The sequence below is a fragment of the Alligator mississippiensis genome, chromosome 16 (assembly GCF_030867095.1).
Source record: "Alligator mississippiensis isolate rAllMis1 chromosome 16, rAllMis1, whole genome shotgun sequence".
Classification (NCBI taxonomy): Eukaryota; Metazoa; Chordata; order Crocodylia; family Alligatoridae; genus Alligator; species Alligator mississippiensis.
The window spans coordinates 5,867,449-5,880,147 of record NC_081839.1 but is presented as its reverse complement, the minus strand read 5'-3'; the positions used below and the strand labels follow the sequence as shown (position 1 = coordinate 5,880,147).

The 12,699-nt window shown below is 55.3% G+C and overlaps 1 protein-coding gene across 2 annotated transcripts in view; it reads left to right on the top strand.

Moving 5' to 3' along the window:
• The first annotated feature begins 325 nt into the window (after window positions 1-325).
• The window catches only part of NRTN (neurturin), a 63,872-nt gene continuing 51,498 nt past the window's right edge, over window positions 326-12,699 (top strand). Inside the window, exon 1 of one of the 2 annotated variants that reach the window (XM_059719517.1) lies at window positions 326-535. The gene's annotated coding sequence lies outside the window, so the exon portion shown is untranslated. The remainder of the gene's footprint in view (window positions 536-12,699) is intronic. The other variant, XM_059719516.1, reaches the window with a different exon arrangement.

Here is a 12,699-nt window from a genome sequence, read left to right as displayed (position 1 = left end):
ATGGTGGAGCCCCCAAAACTTGGAAGTGTTCAACTCCATGTGGTGGGGTGTGCCCGCCTGGATCTTCTTCTCCCCCGCTCCACCGCGGGTTTCTGCCTGGCGGGACGCAGCTCCCCGGCCGTGCCCGGGTGCACCCTGCAGGCCCGGCCCGGCTGGCTCGGGGCAGGGAGGCGCAGCGCCCACCTGGGCAGCTCGGGCGCGGGGCGGGTGGGAGGCTCCGCGGGCGATGCCCGAGCCGATGCGGCGCGGGGAGGAGCTCGCGCCCCAGTCTCCTCCCCCGGCTCCTCCTCCGCATCTCCGGAGCCCCGAGAACTTGCTGCCCCTTCTTGCCAAGAAGCCGCCCCCTGCCCGCCGCCGAGAGGGAGCCCGCGCCCCGCCGCGGGGGGACCCGGCGGAGCCGTCGGCGCGCGCGGAGCATCCCCGCCCGGGCAGCGCGGGATGGGGCTGGGGCCGGGGCCGCGGCCGCGGGGCTGAGCCGCTCCATGGCTCCGCGGGGGCCCGGCGGCGGCGCCCCCTGACCGCTCCGGCCGCAGAGGTAAGCGTCGCGTCGCGCCGCGCCGGAGCGGAGACCCGAAGGGACGGACAGGAGCCGGCACGATGATGGGTGGTGGTGGTGGTGGTGGTGGTGGTGCGGGGGGGTCTTTTCTCTTCTCCTCTCACCCCGCCTGAAACCCACCACTTGTCTTCTGGTCCCTTGTGCTCGCCTGGGTGCCAGCTCTTAGAGCCGGGTTTGATCCGGTCCCCTTCCCCAGAGCGCGCCGGGAGGCTGCGGTGGCTCCTCTGCCCTGCGGAGCCTTTTCCTTTTTTCGGTGCTGCTGGGGGCGGTTGGCTCCTCCGAGCGCTTTGAGGACGGGTCTGGGGCGCTCTTTTGTGCGGAGGCTGGAGTTGCCGTCTTTGCTGGCCCTCCTCCCCGGCTTGTCCTCGTTTTAAAGAGCGACCTGCGTTTCGTCCGGTCGGATGCGAGCCCCGGGAAAGTAGCTGTGATGGCTTTGGATGCAGCTCCGGGGGAGAGACTTTACAGGGCTGTCATCGGGGCCCCTTGGTGACACCTGCCGCTTCCCCGGTGGGAGCACAAGGAAGCCCAGGGGAAGCCTGGATGTGGGACACCCGCTGGGCCCTACTCCCTTTCTCGAACCCTGCCTGAAGTCAAGGGCTGTGCGGTAGTCAATGCTTGGGAAAGGAAATCATCTCGAGTCTCCCACTCACTGGCTGGCCTCTGCAAGCACAGAAGCCAATGAACCTCTTTTTTCCACCGCCCCGCTCCTTGTGTCCTCACTTCCACTGCAGCAAGTTTGTTTTGGACCCGTGATCAGACTGGGGTAGCTCTTCCAGTGAAGGTCCAGGCCTGATAACCTCAGCAGGAGACAGCTCTAGGTCTCCGTCCCCTTCCCCCCTCCATGCACATGCCTCTCCCAGCGCTGCTGGAGGAAAGCCCTGAGCGCACTGCTTTTTTTGGTGTCAAGAAGTCATTTCTGCCTAGGCAGAGGAGTTTGCTTCATAGTTGGAGGCAGTCCCATTGCGCAGAAATACAAACACAGTAAGAGCTGGCCCTAGTGTGGTTTGTTCACGTTAGGGGGAAAATGCGTCCTGTCTAAATATTATTTTAAGAAACGGAAGGACCTGCATCTGGGCTTCGCCTGCCTTTACAGCCCTGCCACCTTCTCGGGTTTATTAGCCAGCATTAAGCAGCCTCTGAATTGTCATCACAGCCTCTGGAGCTTGCGGCCGGTTCTCAGATCAGCTCACCTGTGCACAAAGGCAAGGGGATTCCCAGCATTGCTAAAGGGTCTGCTTGGAGCTTTAAAAGCGACTGGTCTTGGAAGTCTTTAAATACCTATTGTCTCAGCAAGTTCCTTGCACGTATGCGGTGGTTTGTGTCTATGGTCAGTCTAAATCCTCTCACCGCTTCCCTCTCCAATCCTCTATGCACTGAGGATCTGGTTTATCGCAACAAGGGAATCAGATTATTGCTGAAGAACCCAGAGTGGGAGTGAGATTAAGTGCAGGTTGAAACTGAGGATTTAGGAGATGAGGTTTCTCTTCCCAGCTCCGACACTGATGGTACGTGCGACCTTGGGCAAAGCACTTACACCCTGAGGTTGCAGAAAGCACGCGAAGTCCTCAAGATTTGTGGCTTATCAGGACACAAGGGACCGAGGCAAGACCTGCTGTAGGCTTGAACGCACAGAGCAACCGGCCACAAACACAGAGGTATGCAGGCGCCTACCTCCCGCTGGTCTTGTTGGGAGGTAAATGCATAGACCCCTGTGGCCCTGGGCCTGATGGGACGGGCAACAGCTGGAGAGCTGCAGTGAAAAGGGAATCTGCCTCATTGCTTTTGCAGCTGTAAAGGACTCTACCACCTCTGGCAGCCCGAACCCGAGGTGCCAGCTCCATCCTCACCCTGGCCAACGTGCACCAAGTGTTGTTGAGTTCTCTTATCTGTGGGCTGGTGCCCGTGCCCGCGGGGTATAAGCACAGCAGATTATAACAGCACATAGCAGGTCTTGGGGTGACTTTGTGTTGGCCGCTAGGAGTGCCGGCAGCACGTTCCCTTGCAGGGCAGGCACTGATCTGATGGCTTTATAGGTTTGGCAGGTGCAATAATTCACATGCAGTGTCTCCATGGGGAGAATGGAAATGTTAGAGGGACAGAGAAGCCAACAGGCGTGCTTGAGTCTTGGGACACTGTGCTCCGGGGATGTCAATCGACGTCGTTCCACGGAGCTGTTAGCTCTGTTGCCCCTGAGACTCTCGCGGTGCTGTATGGGATTATGTGCAAGCAGCATGGCCAGGGATTGCATGGGTCACAGCATCCTTGTTCCAGGCTGTCCAGAGCTCCTGAATCCTGTAAGCTGATTGAAGGGAGGGCTCTTGACTGGTCACTGGGGCTCCTAGATGCTACCTCGAGGTGAAGAAACAATGCCAAATGCATCCCCTTTAACTGTCAAGTCGAACCCCCAAACCCACCCAGTTCCTAACTAACACCGTGGCCTCCAGAACGTGAACGGAAAAAAGGACTCCTGTTTCCAGGAACTGGGGGTAAGGTACTCCAGATTTGCAGGGACTTTCGGGAGAGCTATAGCCCTGGCTTGACCTGGGGGCAAGGACCTGGAAGAAGCAAAGGCCAACTTTGCTACCTTGGTGTAGTAACGCCTGTGTCTGGGCAGCCTCCTAGGACGTGGTCTCAGAAGGTCCTGGCACCTTCTCCACATCCACTGCAGAGAGGCTTCGGGATCTGTCATGGGATTGCTCTAGGATGTCCATCCCCACAGGTGTTATCTCAGCATCACATGGCTAGTAATGAGCAGGACAGGAGAATGGGGGAGATGAATCTCTTTCTCATCTGTAGAAGAGCTAAAAGCAGCCTCCAAATCCGCATTTCTTGGGCTGGGTTTTATGCACAAGACCCACCTCCTGCCTCGTATCCAGAAGCCCTGGCCACGATTCTCGGTGTCTGGGATGCGGGGCAGGGTGGGAGTAATGAGCTGAATCCAGCTTCAGGACTGAATGTCTGTGGTGTCCAGCACATCATCCAAGGGAAGGATGCTACATCTCAGTGCCTTGCCTGTTTCCCCACCCTCCTGCCCTGGAGAGGCTAGTAGCCCTACAGAGAAGCAATCTGGAGAGGGAGCCCCTGAGCAAGCAGGGTCTATTAGCCTGGGAAGAGCCCTGGGCTGCTGTAATTATCCTGCTTCTAGTGCCTGAGCTAACTAGCTTGGGTAGTTCTGCCTGGTGGTGCGTTGCGCCCCCTTTATTTCTAGCCCTTGGGGACCACAAGAGGCATGCTGTGATGTCTCTTTACACTACAGTAGCCCCTTGATCTCATTTGAGGCTCTGGGCCCCGGTGCGTTGGGCTCTGGGCAGACACAAAGCTCAGTTCTGCTGGATCTGGCTTGCAGCTTTTCGGGTGCCCCGGGAACGTGCAGCCCCAGCCCAGCTGGGACCCCTTGTCTTAGTTCTGACTTCCAAGTACTACCGCAATGGAGATTAATTTAGGTAACAAATGTGCCAGGCTGCCCACTGGGTTTCTTAGTCTTCTGGTCTAATGGAGCGTAGGGCGACGGTTGGCAGAGGGGCAGAGATAAGGTGGCTGACAGAAAGCAGATCTCCGTAGGGCCCGACTGTTGCAGAACTGTTGATAGCAGCTTGGCCAACGCAGGGCTTTGAAGCTACTGTAGCACGACTCATTACTGCCGAATCCTTCCAAGCACTGCAGGCTCTTTCATGACGAGGCTAAAACAAAGCACATGTGCAAAATCCCTCTGCTTGGAAGCATCCTCTTGCTGTTCCCCCCCCGCACCATGGGCCAGTGGCACGCTGCACTCTGCTCTGATGTCTCCACGCCGCACCAAAGCTGCACATGAAGGGAGGGTGCTGGGGGGGAGCAGAGCATGGATTCCTCCTCCCTTCCCAGTAATGCTGGACTGGGCTCGTTCATCTAAATAAACTTAATCCCTCGAGTGCTGCTGCCGTTAATCAGCTGCGCCTTCTGAGAGGAAGGGTGTTGGGCTGGGTCAGTCCTTGCTGCTCTGCAAGACTGCCTGGGAGGCGAATGGAGCTCTCTGTGCAGAGGGGAACGGAGAAGGCAGCCCTCCGTAGATAGGCACCAGAGGTGGGCTGAAATTTGGCACCTTGAGAGATGAGATCTCTTGGGGAAATGGCTTCTCTTATAAGCGCTGAGGTCCTGAGCACGTGCCCATAGATTGCAAGCAGAGCTGGGCAGGGACCGTGCTTTGTTTCTGCAACGTGTAGGACAGAGCCTACCCCGGCTGGGTCTTATCAGACAGAGGGAAGGTAATGCACATCAGCTTTGTTTGAGTGGGAGCAGTGGCTGAGCAAACGGTGGAAAGGACCCCTTTTTGGAGCTGCTTCGGCCAGTGATGGTGTAGCTCCTGGACAGGGAAACACAAACAGCTTTTTTTTTAATTATTATTTAACAGTTGCAGCTTTTCTTTCAAGCCAACTCAGTATGGGGGCAGCACCGTGACCCTTTCTAACAGCGCTCTCGTGACTCTTGGCTCTACTTGCCCTAAAGCAGCAGCTCCCCGAATCCTGTCATTATGTGAAAGTCTTACAGATTTTCTTTTTAAGAAAATTTCTCACCCTTAAGATGCAGAGAAAAACCTAGAAACCGTGACTCTGGGCTCAAACTCCATGAGATGTTTTTTACCCCCTTGGGCTCTTCCCAACTCCAGGAAACAGAGAGATGGTATGGGTGCAGTTTGCACCCTTTTTGCATCTCTGTTGTCCTCTGCTCCTCCTTCTCCCCATGGCCTTGCTCATGGGGATATATACCCACTCCCACTGAAGCATGGATTGAGCTTTCACACCTGCCACATGGGTGCAGTTCACTCCCATGCACAAGCACCTGAGCCAAGAACTAGACACCACGTAGCATCTATCCTTGCAGATGAAGGCATGTGCTAATTATGTGTAGCTCACTTGCATGACAACAGCAGTGAAGACACAGCAGCGTGTGGCTTTAGGGTGTACTGGCAACCAGAGTGCAAGCTCTCGGGACCCTAAGAATTTAGCTAGCACGTGCTAATGCCTGTGGTGCTGTGTCCTTACTGATATTGTTAACTCGAGTAGCTAGATTCAGCTGGCATACGCTACAAGCACATCTTCATTTTGTGGGGTAGACAGATCACTGGGATCTAAGTGCTTTGGAATAAGAGCTGGTGTGGGGGGGGAAGCGCATGCAGACACACATTATTTGAAGCTAGTCAAATTGTGATGGGTTTGAAGCGGGTCTGAAATGCAAGGTTTTGGAGGCAGGCATGTGCTGGGTCCAAGTGCTTTACAGGGAGTGGCAGGAGGTAGAAATGCTGCTTCAGCACCAGGGGATCTGTGAGCACACACATCCCAGCATGCCTAGCCATGGCCCAGTTGCCAAAGGTTCCTGCGAAGGAAAGCTCTGATTGGCTGCCTGCCCAGGGATCCCAAATAGCAGCAATAATTCTCAAGGGTTAATGGGATCACACATCAACACGCTGATCAGGTGTTAGTTTCCTTCTAGATCAAACCAAACTCTCCCAGCTATATTTGACCCCCCCACCCCCCCGCAAGGGGATGCATGCTCTTGGGGTATAAATCATTGCAGATGGAGGGGTTCAGTGGAGCCATTCAGATTTACACCTGCCCTGACTCCAGCACAGAAAACACAGCAAGGAAAGAGCTCGGGGTAGGGCGAGAGAACCGCACCCAGCTCTGGTTCCACCGGGCCACAAGCCTTGGGTGCGGGTGCTGCTCACAGGGTGTAAATGCCCCATGGCTGATTGGAAAGGGAGCGAGGGCTCAAAGCCCCAGGCTTGGGAGCAAGCGTCCAGGCAGCGTTTGGTGGCTTCTTTGCCTTTTAATAATGTTGTTTTTGGCTGTGGTCTCCTCGGGTTGTTGAAAGCCCACGGGATTATTTATTGCTGGCTGTTGGTGCCCTCTGACCCTGTCCCATAAAACACACAAGCGGTTTGGCTTGGGGAGGCGCGATGACGGCTCTTGGCCTTGCCAAGAATTGCAGACCTCCCCTTACTCGCTACTTTGTTAGAGGGCCCCAAATTTTGGGCCCAGCTTTCCGCCCTTCTTCTCGGAAGACTCTGATTCATGTGTGCACCGGGACCGAGATCCTAGACAGCTGGAGACTCGGACTCATGTGTGCACCGGGACCGAGATCCTAGACAGCTGGAGACTCGGACTCATGTGTGCACCGGGACCGAGATCCTAGACAGCTGGAGACTCGGACTCGTGTGTGCACCGGGACCGAGATCCTAGACGGATGGAGACTCGGACTCGTGTGCGCACCGGGACCGAGATCCTAGACAGCTGGAGATTCGGATTCATGTGTGCACTGGGACCGAGATCCTAGACGGCTGGAGACTCGGACTTGTGTGTGCACCGGGACTGAGATCCTAGACGGATGGAGACTCGGACTCGTGTGTGCACCGGGACTGAGATCCTAGATGGATGGAGAGGGGATGCAGAGGGCAGAGTGCCTCCCTATCAGCCACACGGTGACGGTAGGGGTTTCCTGAGCTCATGTGCCTCCGTTTGCTGTGGAAGACGCACGTGGTAGCTCTACTCTAGTTCAGGTTGAAAGGCCAGCCCCAAAAATTTTATGGACCTGAGTTCTCCCTGGGCCCTCTGCTCCCACCTCACAGAGCAGAATCAGCCCCCCACCCGCACGGGTCTCCACAGCTCTGGAGGACTTCTGCTTATGAGGATTTCTGCCTATTATTAGCTATGGTTGGGTTGTGTGTGGAGGCCTCATGCAAGGTTGGAGCTTTGAGGTGCCATGTAAATGCTCCTACACAGCAAACAGGGAAGGAGGGCTCAGGGTAGGTGCTTTCCATAGCGCCCTGCCCGGTACAAGTGCGGTTGGTAGGGGATATGGAATTGCCTCTGAGTGGGAGACTTGGGTCCTGTTGCTGCACCCGTGCAGGTGCTGGTAGGACACCAGAGGGGATGGAGAAAGCAGCCCATACGGGAGTAGGGTCACACATGGAGCTACCTGTGGGCACAGGTGCAAGCTGGCAGGGATATGTATACCTGTATGTACAGGATTGGGAAAGCACTTCCTGAGAGTGCCACGTCTGCTCTCTCTGAGTGGGGAGGTCCACAGTGGAAAGTTCAGGCTCAGTGCAGGGCTCTCCACTGGCCGCACTGGACCCTTTTCCCATGGTGCAGCCAGGTCATCAGACTGGCAGTTCCCCCCTGCCCTGCACGGCACTTTTATTGCATGACAATGAGCTCCTGTTAAAGCAACACTCGGAAGGCAGGGCTTGGAGGCTGCGCACAACAGGTCCCATGCGCTGTTGCTGGGCTGCATGCAAAGCCAGCTCACGGGTGCCTCTACATACTTTGGGGCCTGATTCTCTGGGACTGCTCAAGGCACTGACCTCCGTGCCTCAAATCGGCGTGGAACCGATTAGTGTGAATGGCTGTGTACAGGGGAGTAGTGGGGCTAGCAGTGCTGGACCTGTGATAGTCTCAAGAACAGGTGGGAAGCAGCATTTGCTTGGTAATATCTTGTCTGGATCAGCGACATAGTTGGGAGATACAGAAAAAACCTTTCTGATAAAAGATATTCTGTCCGAGGGGCAGGGCAGGGCAGCCAAGAATCTGACCCTAGGTGCGGCGTGATGGGAGCCCCTACCGAGGCATAAAGCAGAGTGCTTTCGCACCAGGTTCACATGCCTTGCACGCACTTGGATGCGCTCCAGCACCAGTGGGCCTAACATACGCTCCCCTGCACATGGCCATGGCCTGTGCATGGGGACAGCACTCCCATCCCCGAATGCTGGCCGCTAGCAGGGTCTTCGTGCTGATTTAGTGGGACAGCTGCTGTCACAGCAAAGCGGCACTGCTGGTTAAGAGCACGTTGCTGAGGCTTAGCAGCTTGGAGGGGGTTGTACTGGGAGAGGAAGGACACTGCATGGGATTGAAGTATGCGTGGGGCTGTACACAGCTCTGGCCCCCGGGATGTGACACCCCAGTGCCAGCATTGTCCCCATTGTCCAAATGGGTGCAGCAAGTCACAGCACCAGTGACGGCTCCTTATGGGATGACAGGGGCTCTCTTGCTGGCTTCTCTGGTTACTGCCGCCTTGTCAAGCTAAGGCAGGTTGGGGCTGGGGTTTGCCTGCAGGCATGGCTCTAAGAGGCTGAACCCTTAGTGTGAGAGTGCAGTCGCAAATGGAGCCGCTCACAGGTGCAGATTTGGCCACCCAGGGGACTTCTCCAACCGGACCCCATGGATCCATAAAGAGCTCGGTGACTTCGGGGGGCCGAGCCTGCTTGAACTCTCCTCGTGGCTGGCTGATGGTGTTGTGGGCTGTGTCCAGTTGGAGTGGCACAGAGCCGCTCTGCTGTACCGGCCCAAAGGCCCAGGAGCTGATCTTGGCTGGCAGCTCTCTGGGATCATGGGCAACCTATCCAGGGGCAGACGCACAGGGTAGAAGGAGGCATCCATCTTCTGCACCCCTGCAGCAAAGGGGCAGGTAGAGGGTGGTGGGTTTTGTGCTGCAGGGCAGGCTGTAGACAACCGGGCTAAAGCTGCAGCAAGACAAGGCTGCTCTCGTGGATGCCCCGGGCTGTTGTGCCCCCTCTCAAGCTGTGTACGATGGGCAGGAGCATGGCATCTCAGCTGCAGAGCTTTGGTAGGAAAAAGGATTCAGGGAGGGGCAGTTCCCATAGCCACGCATGCTAATGGGGAGAGCTGTATGGGCTACGCCTGCATGCAGTATGTCATTATTACTCTTATTAAATAAACAGCAATTTGCCTTCTGGATAAGGCCGACACGTGATCAGAATCGTTTCAACATCACCCACGGCAGCCCAGGGGCTTCTCATGTGAGGACTCAGTCCCCAGGGAAGTGCCTTCAGTGGGACTTGTCCTGAAGCATCCTTGTGAGCTGGGGCTGGAGCCCAGCCAGGGCTGGGGCAGACTGGAGAGGAATTCTGCCCCTCACAGCTGGAGGGAAGGACAGCCAGATGTTGCTAATCTGCTCATTCACCTCCGAATCTCCTGCAGCCGTGTGCAGATTCCCCTTTGTTGTCCAGGCCCCTGCTCCTGCCACCTGCAGCCCCCGAGTGCCTTGGGGTGCAGAACTGGGTCTGGGCCAGCCTTAAAGCTCCAGTGCCCTTGCCCCAGAAGACACTTCCCCATTAGCCAGGCTTTGCATTTCCCTGTGCTACACTGAGGGCACAAGCACAAGGGTGATGCATCCCCTCCTCCCCCTGACCCCGTCCTTGTCCTCTGGCAGAGGGAGGAGGAACCCCAGGCAGATTGCTAGCAAGCCCTGGGTTGAACCTCCCGACTTGTTTTATGCAGGGCACCAAGGAGGCCCTGAACGGCGAGGCCTTTCGGTGGGTGTCTTGTGCTGTTGCCGAATCCTGAACAAGAACACCCGGCTCAGCATGTGCCACGCCATAGAGAAGCCCAATTACGCCAGGCCCTGCTTATCTGCCCTCTCCGGTACATCGTGCCTTCGCTGCCTGCCAAGGATGATCACAGCTTGTTATCAGAGGCCCTGGCCTGCCTCTTATGTAACATCTTTATGAATGATCTGGGAGAGACGGTAAACAGGCTGATGAGGTTTTCAAGAAACAGCCATTTGGGAGGAGCGGCCCGGGCGGAGAAATCAAAAAGCACCACAGGCAGAAAACTACCGACTCAGATCCAGCTCAGAAAAAATGCAGCTAATAAACCGGTGGGGAGGAGCTTGCACGTAAGGCATGTCCATGATGCCAGGGAGGAGTTTGGGAAAGAGTTGGGCAGCAGCCCCAGAGCCCTTGGGACTGCATTTAAGTGCATTTATCTGGCCCCGCTTTGCTAGGGATGGATGGGTTAAAGCCTGGCTGGGGTTTAGGGGCACATTTGCAGGTGACAGAGTTTTTCGGGCAGCATCCTTAGAGGTAGATCCCAAAGCCTTGATTCAGCAAAGGCTGTGCTGATGTCGCACTGACTGCACTGGAGTTTCGATGCATGCTGTAGAGGTTTGCCCATCTTGATTCAGGTGGTGCAGAGAGATGCTCAGGGGGATTCTCCAAAGCACCTTGGAGTTTAATTACCTTTAAAACTCATGCACTTTGTTGGAAATGGGGCTCTATGGCAGCATCTCTCAACCTTTTAAGATTCCAGGTCCCCCCTCGGAAGATGCCAGCTCTGAGCTTTCACTCATTTCTTGACTACGGGAAAATACTAGAGCAATTCTTCTGTTGCAAAGGGCTCAGAAAGACCACAGCAAGACAGAAGGTTTTGACTCTGTGGATTCCTATTTGAAATCTCTGAGTTTATCTTGTGGATTGTGTGTAGGCGGTTGCACACTAACAGTGCTAATACTGTGCGGCAGGTTTAAAAGGATCCCACGATATCCCTGGTTGTGAATCACTGCTTCTAGGAAGTGTACCTCTATGAGCTTAAGGACTGACCTGGAGCCCTTGTTTACAGATAAAGTGCTGAGAGATGTAAAACCAGATCCCCATCTGAATTTGCAGTGCTGACAGAGAGAAAACCCCCTCGAAACAAAGCATATTTCATCAGGAGTCTCTGAGATGATAAACACGATGACACTCAAATAAGTAATGGGATAATTTCTCTTTGAATTGGGTTCCACCCATGTGAGGCTACTGTTATATAGTCACTCTTCAGAGCAGAGCTGCGCTGTAGGTTTGCAATCTCCCTAAAAGCCTACCAGTGCTGTTCCACCATTGGCGCTTCCATTTCTTGCATTTAAACATCGCTGGATGGTGGACGGCTCAGAACGGGTAAGGACCGGGCAAAAGGGCTTGAAACAAAACATGCCAACATGCATCAGCTGGGCAGACTGGGACTGGCTCTGCTACCGCCTTGCTGTGTGACCTTGGGCAAGTCCCTTCACTACTCTTTTCTCCTCCCACCTCTTTTACATCTCGTTCCTTGCCTCTGTGCTGCAAAGGGTGGTGACAACTTCTCTCACCGCATGTCGGGGATATATCCAGGCTCAGGGCGGATGTAGGCAGCTTCGGTGTTTGTGCTGTTCAGACAGTAAGAGTGGAAAATGCTGGAGCAATGCCAAGGGGTCTGGTCCTGCCCAGTGGTGGCCTCCTGCCAGGGCCACCGCTATATATGAGAACAATGTGGACAGAGAATGCTGGCGCCTGCTTAAACCTGCAGCCGTTCAGCTCTCCGGGCGCTGATCGTCGGGCCACGTGATTGCAATTCTCTTGTCCTGATTAAGCCAGGAATCCACCACGCTGATTCACACATGCACACGCTTGGTGTTTCCCACTTCCCTACCAGAGCAAAGCTGCGGGTTGCAGAGCAGACGGGTACTTGTAAACCACATGCTTGGGGAGTGGAATTGGCCCACAGCCCCTCTAACTGTGGGGATCAGCAAAGCCCTTTAAGGTCTCTATCAGCAGCGGGCCGCTTCTTGCTCAAGGAGACCTGCTCTGTGGCTCTTATCGCTGCAGCTCCTGGCTGGAAATGCTGCTGCCTGCCGTGCATTGTGGAAAGCACATCCCGAAGGCCCTATAGTGGTGCTGCCATGGTATGAGATGTACCGTTGATTTTGGTTGCAAGGAGGAAGGCGTTTGAGACAGCTCCCTTAGGGGAGCGCGTGGAGTTGTGGCTCTGTGGCTAACATGTGGTGACCTGGGCTAGTGAGGACTGAGTGTCTCTGGGCTCTTGCAATCCCATGGAGGCTTATGCTGAAAAACACAGGACTGTGGTATCCTGTAGTGGCTACAGACCCTGCAGAGCGAAGCTTTATTGCTAGCCCAGCTAAAGGTGGTGACCCTTGGTATTTTCAGGAATAAAGGGAGATAGGAGGCATTTTGGAGCCTGACTTTGTAGAATCCATGGGTCTTTGGTCCTTTCCTGTACCTAGGCCACGTATTGACTTATGCATCTACTAAAGCCTGCGTGAGAAGACATCTAGGGTCTTGAGCCCAAGTGGGAAACGTTCCTCCTTTGTTTCGATCCAGAGGCGATTGGGTTGATTCTTGCCGACCGTGATCTGCGTAGGCAGGCTGCCTGGGACATCACGCATCGTAGCGCGGTGTGTTTGGAGAGATCAATGTGCAGTGAATCAAGGAGTCATCAGCAAGCCTTTTTTGTTCAAATAAATAACTCATCTCTGCTGAGAGCAAGCAGGGGAGACCTGCAGATCTCTTGTGTTGCCCGCTGTGCATCCTGCGGATCCCTGTCGGGACCTCTGAG